Raw genomic sequence first — 12,072 nt, 5'->3', positions numbered from 1 at the left:
TATAAAAGCAGATTAAACCAATGGCAACAATCCCTTTCTACTTTATCCATGCCATCCATTGTTAGTATGGTCCAGGATGGGCATGTTACGGTGTAATTATCACAAGAAATCTACACTCTAGTGACCTTGTGAAACACCACATCTTAAAGGTAAATGTACATAGCCATGGAATGTAAGAATCAACACAGTTCACAGTGTGGATCTGATAGCACGATGTCTGTGAATGATTATAGCTGTCTAAGTAGAACCCATTCGGAGTACACACAGAATACTTGGTCAGACACCACTTGCCACAGAGCTGAATCCAAAGTGAAGCAAAAGCAGGGTCTTCTGTAAAAAGAAAAGCATTAGTAAAGACTTACCTTGTGTCAGAGCCATGCTAAAGCTTGTAAAATAGCCACAGGAAGCAGGCAACACCCCAAGGAAAGAGAAATAGCAATTTGGTGTAGGTAATGGGAGATGAATGCCTGATAATAGAATCTCCTCCAATGACCTACAAAGATGAGAGGAAATTGAGAGTGAAGGTGATGGATTTGATGTGAGGAAACATCAAAGGGATCACACTAAGGAGAAGACAAGGAGAAAGAGCCCAACTGGAACACACACTAAACCCAATGGTAAGGGCAACCAAGGGAAGATCACAGAAAGAGAAAAGTTGCCAAAGGATAAAAAGGTGGGAATGAGGACTCAAGAAGAAAGTTGTGTGAGCAATATGACAATGGAAAGCAGAGACGGGATGAAGAAGTGTATCCAAATCAGGATGAAGGTAGAGATAAGATGAAGGGAATGGGCAGATGGAGGAAAAGGAGACTGAACTTCTAAAGGCACAGAAGATCTTAGGAAGGAAAGCAAGATCTGGATAAAAGATTGGGTAGATGAAGTGTTCAAAAGGTCCTGGAAATATCAGGGCAAAAATATCCAATCAACAGTAACATCAGGCCAGGAGGAGGAGGAGAAAGTACTTCTTCAAGAAGTGGAACAGGGAACACACATACAGCAGCTTGAAGAGAGATAAAGTGAAGGCATGGAGGACCATTTTAATGTCCCAGTCCAGGAATGATGGATGCTTTGGTGGCTGATGGAGCTAGAAGGAATTGAGTAATTATGAAAATGGCACAGGGAGCAAACAACCTGTAGAAAATGGAAGATATGTGATAATACCATCTGAAACCCTGAAACTGAAGAGAACAAAGAACCTTTCTCAAAGAGTTACGTAAGAAACTTGAAGATACGGGTAAACATTGAATGAGAAACCTGGAAACCCCAAGGCAGTGTCCATGAGTGATAAATGTTCTACTTGCTTTAAGAGATGGCCAAAAAAGAAGAGTGAAAAGAATGGGCTAAAGGTAAAGCTACTCTGCAAGAGAAACTGGAACTCCTTTCCAAGGACTAGAAAAAAAATAAACATTGAGACAGAGGATGCAGAATAGACCACTGGTGAGTGGGGTTGACAAAGCAGGGTGGTATGGAAGGGAAGAGGATGGGAAGTGACTACCCACTGTTTGAGCAACAAAGGGAACCAAGGTTGAGTAAGCCAGCAAGAAGCAAAGAGAAGGACTGTGCAAGGAATATGACAAATAAGGGAGACCACCCAATGAAGTAATGGATGGAAGGGTAAACACGAGGGAACAAATCAGACCAATTTTGCCAGAATGCACTGATGGCCAAGGCTTAAGGATGGGGAACTATGAAACAAAACCAAGGTATTTGTGATTGATAGCAGCAGCAAAGGCATTGACATGGGATGTACCCAGATGCACACAGAGCCACCAAAAAATGGCAGGATAGAGTTATTACTCCATTGAATAAATGTGCTCTGATTGAGAAAGATGATTGACTATGAGATTGAAAAAATCCTTTACATGACATGTCATCATAAAAATTTGATGTGTATGGGCCCAATAAAGATCTATCGTGCAAAAACACAAGGATATCGATCTAGTGCCACCTTCATCACTGATGTATGCCACCATATCAGAAATGTTGAAATAAATCATTATGAGGTAATAGCTGTTGAGAATAAGAAAATGATCCAAGGTATTTGTGATTGATAGCAGCAGCAAAGGCATTGACATGGGATGTACCCAGATGCACACAGAGCCACCAAAAAATGGCAGGATACAGTTATTACTCCATTGGGTAAATGTGCTCTGATTGAGAAAGATGATTGACTATGAGATTGAAAGAATCCTTTACATGACATGTCATCATAAAAATTTGATGTGTATGGGCCCAATAAAGATCTATTGTGCAAAAACACAAGGATATCGATTTAGTGCCACCTTCATCACTGATGTATGCCACCATATCAGAAATGTTGAAATAAATCATTATGAGGTAATAGCTGTTGAGAAAAAGAAAATGATCCAATGCCCAATGGGCAGTGATGTGAAGAGAATGTTCTTCCACAGGCCAACAATCCAAAATCTGTTGGTAATCAATTCATGCATCCCAGCCCTGAAGTAACTCCAGATGCGGAGGAGAAAATGGAATGCCTACCAATGTATGGGCCTTGTCCAAACACCAATGGGGTTCATCTATCAAGGAGAAAGAAAGGTGAATAGGACTATATCAAAGTATGCTGTTTGAGGTGCTACTGGTCATGAGGAGCCAACTGAATCAAACTAATATGAGCCCTACCAAGGGGTATGATAAGTGTCAAATATGGCCACCTCCCAGGTGGTACTTAAGGGAGTACAGAGCTGTCCGAGTGGCCAGTTCATAGAATGGAGCCAAAGAGGAGAAGGTTGGGCCTGACTGAGATGGATGTTGAAGAAAACACCCAGATATAAGATATTGGAAAGACAAGAAAAGGATTCCTACAACATAATCAATCATCCTACCTGCATAGCTTTGAGAAGGAGCTGATAGGTAGGACTTGCTGACTTCTGTTCCGAATGAGCAAGAAGCCATTTGTCCAGATACACATGGAAGTGCAGTTCTAGGGTATGAACATACTGAGCAAAGGGGCAAACCAACTAAAAAAAAGCAGACAAAGAGGAAGTCAGGCCGAAGGAAATGCCAGGTGTGAAAAAGGTAAATCACCCTGCAATGGGCAAACTAGCAGAAGCAAAACCCACGTGAAGCAGTTATGGCAACCCATTCATGGAGAAGGTCAAGTACTACCTTGGATAGACACTGACATGACCAGGAATCCTGAAGAAGAAGGGAGGAAATGGAAGAAATGAAAAAAAAAGATAAAACAAAAACCATCTGACTGAACACCACAAACCCGAATCTCAGAGACGAAAGAGCTGCTCTGATGAATGAAATTCTCCAGATAAGCTACCACTGGAGTCCCAAACTCACTAGGCAACCATTAAAATAGTTGCATGCATGCCATACATTGCAGAAAAAAATGGCATGCTGCTGTCAAATGGTAAGATGAGACAGGAAGGGTTGTGAAAGGCAAGGTCAGGAGACATGACTTGGAGCAACATCTGGCTTCAATGGAGCATCTGATGTGAAAGGTGGATTACAGTTGGATAGAAGCTACATGCAACAGGAATTGTGTCATACTAGAAACATTGTAAAAATGGGGCCATAAGAAGATCCTGTATATATGAAATTGGACAATGGTCCTTAAGCATAAAGCATCATGTTCAAAAACATCCAAAGAAAAAGTGAACCATGTGTAGGGTCAGAGCTAAAGACCACACGTGGTCTAAAGTGGAAGGAAAGAGGGAGAAGATACCCCTAGAAACCCACATATGGTTCCCATGAAATTCCTCAAACAGAAAGAGGATTGAGGTGAGCTCTTACAGGGGAAGACAAAGACTGGAAAACATGGCATAGGTAAAATGAACAGGAACATTTGGACTAATTCCCCCAAACAGGTAAAACTAAGCCCACAACTGGTGGTCTAGAAATTGGGAGCCAGCTCTAAAAGTCACAAGAGTGAACTGACCCAAAGCAAACAGGGAACTAGACATACCAAAGTCATCAACCAATAAGGTGGCAAAAGCACAGTGTAAAACCAAACATAAGGAAGAAAGGTAAAACAATATGGAAGGCCAAATTAACTATGGCAAGAGATAAAATATCACATACTCCAGATATAAACCTAAGAATGACAACAAGAGCTGAAGAGAATCCCCAGTAAGGTACGAGAAGGCACAACAAACTCTGGAGGGGGACCACAATTTTGTCAGCTAGCTACTATAAAAAGACTTGAAAAGAAGACAATATGCAATCCATAAAAAGCTCTACTTGTGGTAACAGACAAGTGATATGCACCTGATGTTGTAACAGCAACTTTGCAAATTCAGATTAGATACTAAACCAACAAAAAATGCAGGAGTAAATCGAATGCTCTCAAGGAAAAGTAAAATGAAATCTAATGAAGTTGAATTAAAGTAAATCACTTCTAGCATAATCGGTGGTCTAAAGAAAGACATATGCACTTGAACTCTGCCAAACAAGAAGTGACAGTTTGGTAGTAGCTTGTGAAACTTGTGCTCTACTATGGGTGTTGGTGGCAGGTGACTCATGACGATTTGCATAAGAGATGTGTTAGAACTTTGGATTCCAATACAGAGATGATGAAGGCTTGTGACATGCATTTCTTAGTTCACAAAATGAGAAGAGCTAATCTTGTGAGAAGAAGGAAAGTATAAGAAAATGATCTTCTGAACTTGCATACTTGCGACAAACACCCATATCTAAACATTTTAACTTTCCTTAAGTTCTCCTTACTGTTAACATGTAACTTATTCTCAGCTTACACTCACTACTACTTTGTGTGTGTGTGTGTATATATATATATATATATATATTTCATTTATTACATATATATTTCTCATGTTATTTTTTAATTTTCTGATGATGGAATGTGCAAATTTTGAAATTAAGGCAACTAGGTTATCTGTTATGATGATTTGTTCCTTATTAGACTATGTTTTCCATCTGATGAATCTATATTTTTGGCTATTTTGGAAGAAAAAATAGCCCTTGTGAAAATTTTAAGGGTGGCTATTTTTCAATGCTATGTTACTTTGTATTCTATGCACTATAAACCTTTTTTGCATTATCCTAGTCTCCACTGCAAAAAAAACAAAAAACATCTATTGAGCTATAACTAATTTTTGTCAGTTTATAGTAAATTAACTTTACCATAATGTTAAAAAGTAGTTTAAATGCCAAATAGTATAGACTGATGTATTTGGTATACTTCTTGGTTGAGTAAAATACTATATAAACACACATTCACACAAAAGGAAATATATTTGTGTAATTTTATAAACGGTAAAATGAGAAAAAGTTCTGGAGCCTAATTATCAAAATGTTAAATACAGAGATTATTATACGATTATATAAGTCTGACAAGACTAAAGGAAAGTGTACAGAATTTTGATTCTCTTTTTACAGAAAAGGCAAATAAAATTATTCTTTATTTTAGCTATGGAGGTGGGAGGTTTGGCAAGTAATAACTATTTTATTTAGAATGCATCACTGCTAAAGGTGTTTCAAATCAGCAGAAGATTTCAAAAATCTTCAGTTGCTTGTATAAAGAAATTAAAAGACCAAATAATGATACCATTTAATGATATGGTGCAAGTTTCAATTGAACTGAATTTTTTATTAATCACATGACTGATGGACCACTCTGATATTGGTAGTGGTACATCAAATGACCTGTCACTGATTTCTTGTTTTATAAATATATATCTAGACAGACACACTTATACACTTGTAGAATTAATATAACTTGTTTATCAATATGGCATATCTCATTTAGGTACAACAAGTTTTGATTAAATGAAGTCCATACTTTCTAACACAGCATTCTGACTTTGCAAAGTTAGAGATAACAAATGTAATTTCTACATGCATTTCTAATTTACATATAGTTTAGGAATCCTAGAGTACAAAACATTTCTATGATCTTTCATAAATTATGAGGAAAATCCATAAATTTAATTATTTTTATTTATGGACAGTCAGGTAAATATGTTTCAAAATTTTTCTTTCAAACTAGGTTTACCAAGCATCATCAGATGGCAAATAAATTATTAAAAATCCTTTTTCTAATAAACATTACATTTCACTAGGTTTATTTAGCATTATCACATAGCAGATAAATATGATTATGTACTTAGAGTAAGGTTTTCCAGAGTGTTGGCTGTCAGTTTGAATTGGAGCCACAAACAACTGGAAAAAAAGAAGAAAAAAAAAGTCTTAAGTTTCTGTAAAACTTACAGAATTACCAGTATTCTTAGTTTTATTAAGTTTTACTTAAGAATAGAATAAACAAAAAAAGAGAATTTTTTATATAATCACATTTTAATATCTATGCAAACCAGGGTTTGTCTTACTAAGTGAATGTAAGCCATAAGTGTGTAATCAATGGACAAAAGTGGAAAAAGAACCGAGACAAGTCTACATACAAGCTAGGAGAAACAACCCTGACTTAAAACAAATGAATGATTAGTATTAAGTTTTAATCTGCAGTTATCCTTCTACATCTTTCAGACGATAGAATGTTTATACTTTAGTAACTCAATGTGTTGTTATAGCCCCATCCATTCTAGCAATAACTTACAATGAAAAGTTTCAAAACTCATTACTGTTTTTATTATTATTACTATTACAATTTCTTTAATGTTGGGCCACAGCAAATACAATATGTCTGGGCAAAGAGGCATGCCAAAAAACATTTGGAACCCAATCACCTAGATTCTAAATGATCACAATTCACTACATTTATTACAAACATTTGAAACTATATTTTCCTATCAAAAAACTAGCTTTCCAGAACTATTTTAAGAATGTATTGGAAGGTCCAAAACTTTTATTTTCAAGTATTCCTTTTTAATTTTGCGAAAAATACTTTCACGTTGAGAACAGACAAAAGTACGTGTTTTTGAAGTTAATGCACAGTAATTTTCAAGTTTTCTCATGACATTACAACTTCATATTGTTTTAGCTTGCAAATGAATCGAGATGACTAAAATAAAAATATTTACTTTCTTTCTAAACTAATTTTAAGGAAAAAAATCAAATACACAATTGATAATTTATATAAAAATATATTATGTGAATCAAAACTTCCAAACTCATGACCAACGACCAAACCTGTTAAATGAAATGTTTGTGTTTTATTGTAATTCGGATATTAAACAATCTTCCATAATATATTTGATAACACTTGCATTCCCTTTAGTCAACAGTGTGAAAAAGAAAGAATTCATGGTAGATGCTGCCAGCCAGTTGTTTTCTCTCTAGTCACCAGTTCAAGATTTGTTATAGTGGCAGTGTCTTAGCAGTTCTGCCATAACAAAAACAGAGTAGGCAAGTCTGGTGATAACATTTTGATCACTTGGATAGTCAGAAATATTGATAGTTGTAAAAAAATTACAAATGATTTTGTTTAGTTGATCATTTTTTGTAACAACTGATTTCATGGTAATTTCAATTAACCCTTTCACTATAGGCTTGGTACAACATAAACACATTACCACATGTATTTACACTATAACTTTTAATGCACATTTATCTTCATAAAATTTAGTTGACTTTTAGCAAAGATTACAATCATTTTCTATACAAAAAATCAAACTTTTAATGAAATATTTTTACTAACAAATTGTTTTTGAAAATAGTCTGTTTTGTTACTAGTCTGAGTGCAAAGTGATTTCATTTAATAATAAAGAAAAATTATTTTTGTCCCAAAAATCTCAATATTATTTGTGTAATCTCTAAAACCTCCTTCATGTGTTTCAAATGTTTGTTTTCAGTGAAATTTTATATTTTTGGTTATTTTCTATCATCTAACTATGTGGGGGTTTGTCACTTAATCAACCTTATAACCATCCTTGAAAAATTATGAAATAAATATAAATTATACTTTTTTGTGCTAGAATAACTACATATTATAACACAAAAATACAAATGTTTAACCTGTTCAGTGCCATAGACGAGATAACTCGTCCAAACCGATCGGTAACACTGTGCCATGGGTGAGTTAATTTGTTCTCAAAAATACCTAACTTCAATGCTAGATGTCAGCACCATACATGCATTTGACCTACTTACAAATTGTTTCACTTTCAATCCAAAATGGCATCACAAAAATGTTACAAAATGAAGAAGCATTAGAGTTGTATTGTAGCAGCTGAAATACCTGGCAGTCAACAGGTTAATGTAAGTAGCTTAAGTCTGATAATGCGATACATTGACATATATATCTTTTTGTTGGTTTTTATTCTTATCATATTGACTATCCACTCATGCCTAGCTAAAATAACTTACACTGACACTGTGCACATGCACTCTTGTCACATATCCACTAATATAATACTGATCTTTAGTGGACTAGTATCTTGTAATATAGTCACATTTCACTTATACATCATATATATTTACAGATTACTACATTTATAAATAAATTATCAATCATATTTCTCTTAAAATATAGAATAATAAATCTAGAAGTACAGGAAACAATTATCTCTTCTTACTATGACTTTTGTATTTGGCTGTTGCTGAGCACAGGTTGCAAAACTTTTGAAATGGAGGATATCAAAGTTGTTTTTTTTTAGGTTTTATATATTTAGTTGAATAACCAAAAAAATCACAAGTAACTACATTGATACCACAGCATTCCACTATAATTTATTAAGCTTAGTAAGTAAGGTTTTAGATATTTAAAAATTGTGAAACTTTGTGTTGCCTAAAGACACAGCCTACCTCCTCAAAATCTTGTATCAAAAAAATGTGATAGCCTTTTCACAAATTAAAATGGCTGAGAATCATCCTAGGAACATGATGAGCTGTTTATTGGTTATTCACATGTAATATACTGTAGTAAGAATATATAAGGAACTGTTTCATAAAAGAGTTGAATGGGGTCACCGTGTTTGATTCAGTACACAGACCATATCTCAGCAATATAAAAAGATACAAGGTTATTATTTTATATTATAACTTGTCAATATTAGTAATATCAGTTTCTAATTTGTACAAAATGATAGCCTTAGTATTTTGACATCATAAACATCTAATTTTAAAGAATGCTGCATTCAACATACCATATGACTTACTAAAATTTATTTTTAGATGTGTTCTTTTAGTATTTTAAATTAATTAATTAAGCAATATATTATATAGAAATTTGGACAATAATCTATAATTTGATAACAAATTTACTGACAAATTCATAAAATAATAGTTCAATAAAATTTTGAATGCAAGTCGGTGAACATGATGACATGACCTTCAACTAGTGACCCACTGTGAAAGAGTTAATCAACTGTTGGAATAGTTGAAAAAGTTTATATTGAAAAAACATTAATTTCAATTAATAAATTTACATGATACTAATCAATATAATCACTGTCACAGGCAACCAGTTACAGAGATTAAATATTCCAGATCTACTTACATTTAACAATAATGTCAGCAAAGATATAAAATTATTTTAACTTGTTACAAAGTGTTCTGCATGATCTAAGAGAAGGTATTTAAAATATTCTGTTTTAAAAACAATAGTATATTCAAACATATATTTTCTTTATTAAAAATGTGCATATTTTTCTTTAAAGTTATCAACAACAACAATCAACATAATAAATGTTGCTAATAATTCTTCAATATGCAAGATGTTCAAAGAGTTTCACATTAAGAACAGTGAGTTCTAGCCTCATCATAGTGACTGATTTGAGATTTAGTTACAGTTTTAAACTCAGGAGTTCAAAACTTTGAGTGACCACAGCCTAGATCTCAGATTAATCTTGCCTTAAATAAATTCATTTTAATAGTAAGCCAATAGTAAGATCAAAATGTTGTTCTCTCCTTATCAATAAAAGTGTTAATACCCATACCAGCCATTCTGAGATACATGGGTATATGCATGCCCCATGTTTGGTATTACTGGCATACAAAAATGTATGCAATAAAAAGGAAAAACAACAGAAAACATAAGATGTTTATTTATTCTAATTATACCTAAAAGAAATAACTCATGGCTATTGAGAACTCCATGCTATTTATTACTACTCAATTTGTATGCCTTTCTGTGTATACAGAGTTTTGGGGCAACATGGGACCTATTGTTCCATCTCAGCTGTTCCACAGTGTAAAATTAATTGAATTAAAAACAAACTTAAATCAGTCCTTTTGTTCATATCCTGATCAATCTTTTTAGATTTAGATTTACTGTCTCTTCAACATATGAAGGTAAACCATTCCAAACAATCACTCTCTTAGAAAAACTATCTTGGTAGAAAATTACTCCTAACCTGATAAAATTTATATTTATGTCCCCTAATCCTACTATCCCCACTGTTAAATGTGAAAAACAGTCTGAGAGATTTTAACCTCTCCTTGTATGATAACCCCCCCCTCCAATTCTACAAACCATTCTAGTAACCCTCCTAAGGTAAAAAGCCCAAGAATGAACATAGGTCACTAAATGTGACCTAATCACATATATATGTATATACATTTTTTTATTTCAAATCTTAACCATTATTTGACAAAAGAGTAAATATACTGTCTGAAAACTGAACTCCTATCTTAACCTAGTTGTAATAGAATCCCTTTTCTTACAGAATGATTTCTCTACATTAATTATAAATTTCTAGATCCTTAGTTATTACAAAAGAACTTAAGCCTTCTTTAATTGCATGTATTTACATAATCTTATTATATTACAGTATATAATGCTTGTTTCTTTACCTTTCTAAAGTATTCACTTTGGCAGATCAATTACATTTTACAAAAACTTCCATTTATAATTTGAAACTACAATCTAATGGTAGCCATCTTGGAAAAACTTAAAAATTAGCCAAGCAGTCTAAGACAGCTTCATATAATTGTAGAAACATAGAAAAGTAACCTTTGGCTAGTGCGTAAGTTATTTTAAATTATTAAATGTGTGTGCAAAACCTAGCCTCCACAGTCATCAGTTATGAGTAGTGTATGACAAAATCATGTGCAGATGCATTAGTTTTTATTCCACTGTTAACTGTGCATTCACAAAAAAAAAAGCTTTAAACGTATTTAATAGCTATTGTGTTTGAAATGTCTGTTTTGGATATAGTGTTATGAGATACTGATTTCTAACAAATGCAAATACAGAAGTGACCAATATAATACCACCATGCATCATATAATAATACTGCACTAATTTGTAGGAATTATAAAGTGCACAGTTTTATACTCTAACTTTCAGTAAAGTTTTCTGAAAAACTTAGTTTTAAAAATACATTCACATTTAATAAATGCAACCAAAATTAAAAAGACTCAAAATTAAGCATAAGGCTACAGTGTTTACAAAAACATTTATAATAAAGTTCATAACTTTTGGAAAATCTAAATATAGTATAGCTTCATGGCATACTTTTTTATTCAATTTTACAACTTGTTTTTTTGCAAATTTGTTTAAAACAGACTAACCTAAATACCTACATCGAGTTTAGGGTGAAGTCCCTATAAATATATATATATACACTAAGTTTACCACTACTACTATAATACTAAGTTCGTTATAAAATTATTTTATAACTATACTAATTATTAATACTATACTCTATTTAATATTATAACTTATAATATAGGCATAATTTGTACAATTAATAAATTACACTTTAGTGTTACTTAATTAGTGTTTCCAAAAACAGTCTGACTTAATTTTTCCTAAGGGAAATGTTTTGACATCAGATTTGTTTATCACGTATTAAGTTGCATATTTTTTATATTTCTAACTAATCACAACACCATAACCACAGTTAATGTTACTCAACATACCGTCATCGTTATTAAACCTAATCTAGTGTTATTGTATTAGTATCAGATTAAATTTCAACGTCATATTTATCTAGGCTTAGTTAATAATATTAATAGAATCATTCATTTCAATTTATACAAAAAGTAGATTGACAAATCACATTATTACTGAAGACAAATCAATTCCAAAATATATTACAGTTTATTTATATTGTTTCACTTTAATTTAAAAATAGTAAACAATGAAATTAACTTACATTCTAAAAACAACGCCTTAAAAATACTAGACCAGACGTTAGGCCTAAATTATTCTTCCACAAAAAATCAGTACGATCATGAACTTTG

General features: G+C 32.9%; 1 protein-coding gene across 1 annotated transcript in view; it reads right to left on the bottom strand.

Moving 5' to 3' along the window:
* LOC143250015 (mitogen-activated protein kinase kinase kinase 1-like) overlaps positions 1–12,072 on the bottom strand; it is a 61,942-nt gene extending 49,870 nt beyond the window's left edge. Inside the window, 2 exon segments of the mRNA XM_076500650.1 lie at positions 6,095–6,150; positions 11,985–12,072. The gene's annotated coding sequence lies outside the window, so the exon portion shown is untranslated.

This window comes from Tachypleus tridentatus, chromosome 4 (assembly GCF_004210375.1).
Source record: "Tachypleus tridentatus isolate NWPU-2018 chromosome 4, ASM421037v1, whole genome shotgun sequence".
NCBI lineage: Eukaryota > Metazoa > Arthropoda > Merostomata > Xiphosura > Limulidae > Tachypleus > Tachypleus tridentatus.
The sequence above is the reverse complement of the archived record's forward strand: the minus strand, read 5'-3'. Positions and strand labels throughout refer to the sequence as shown.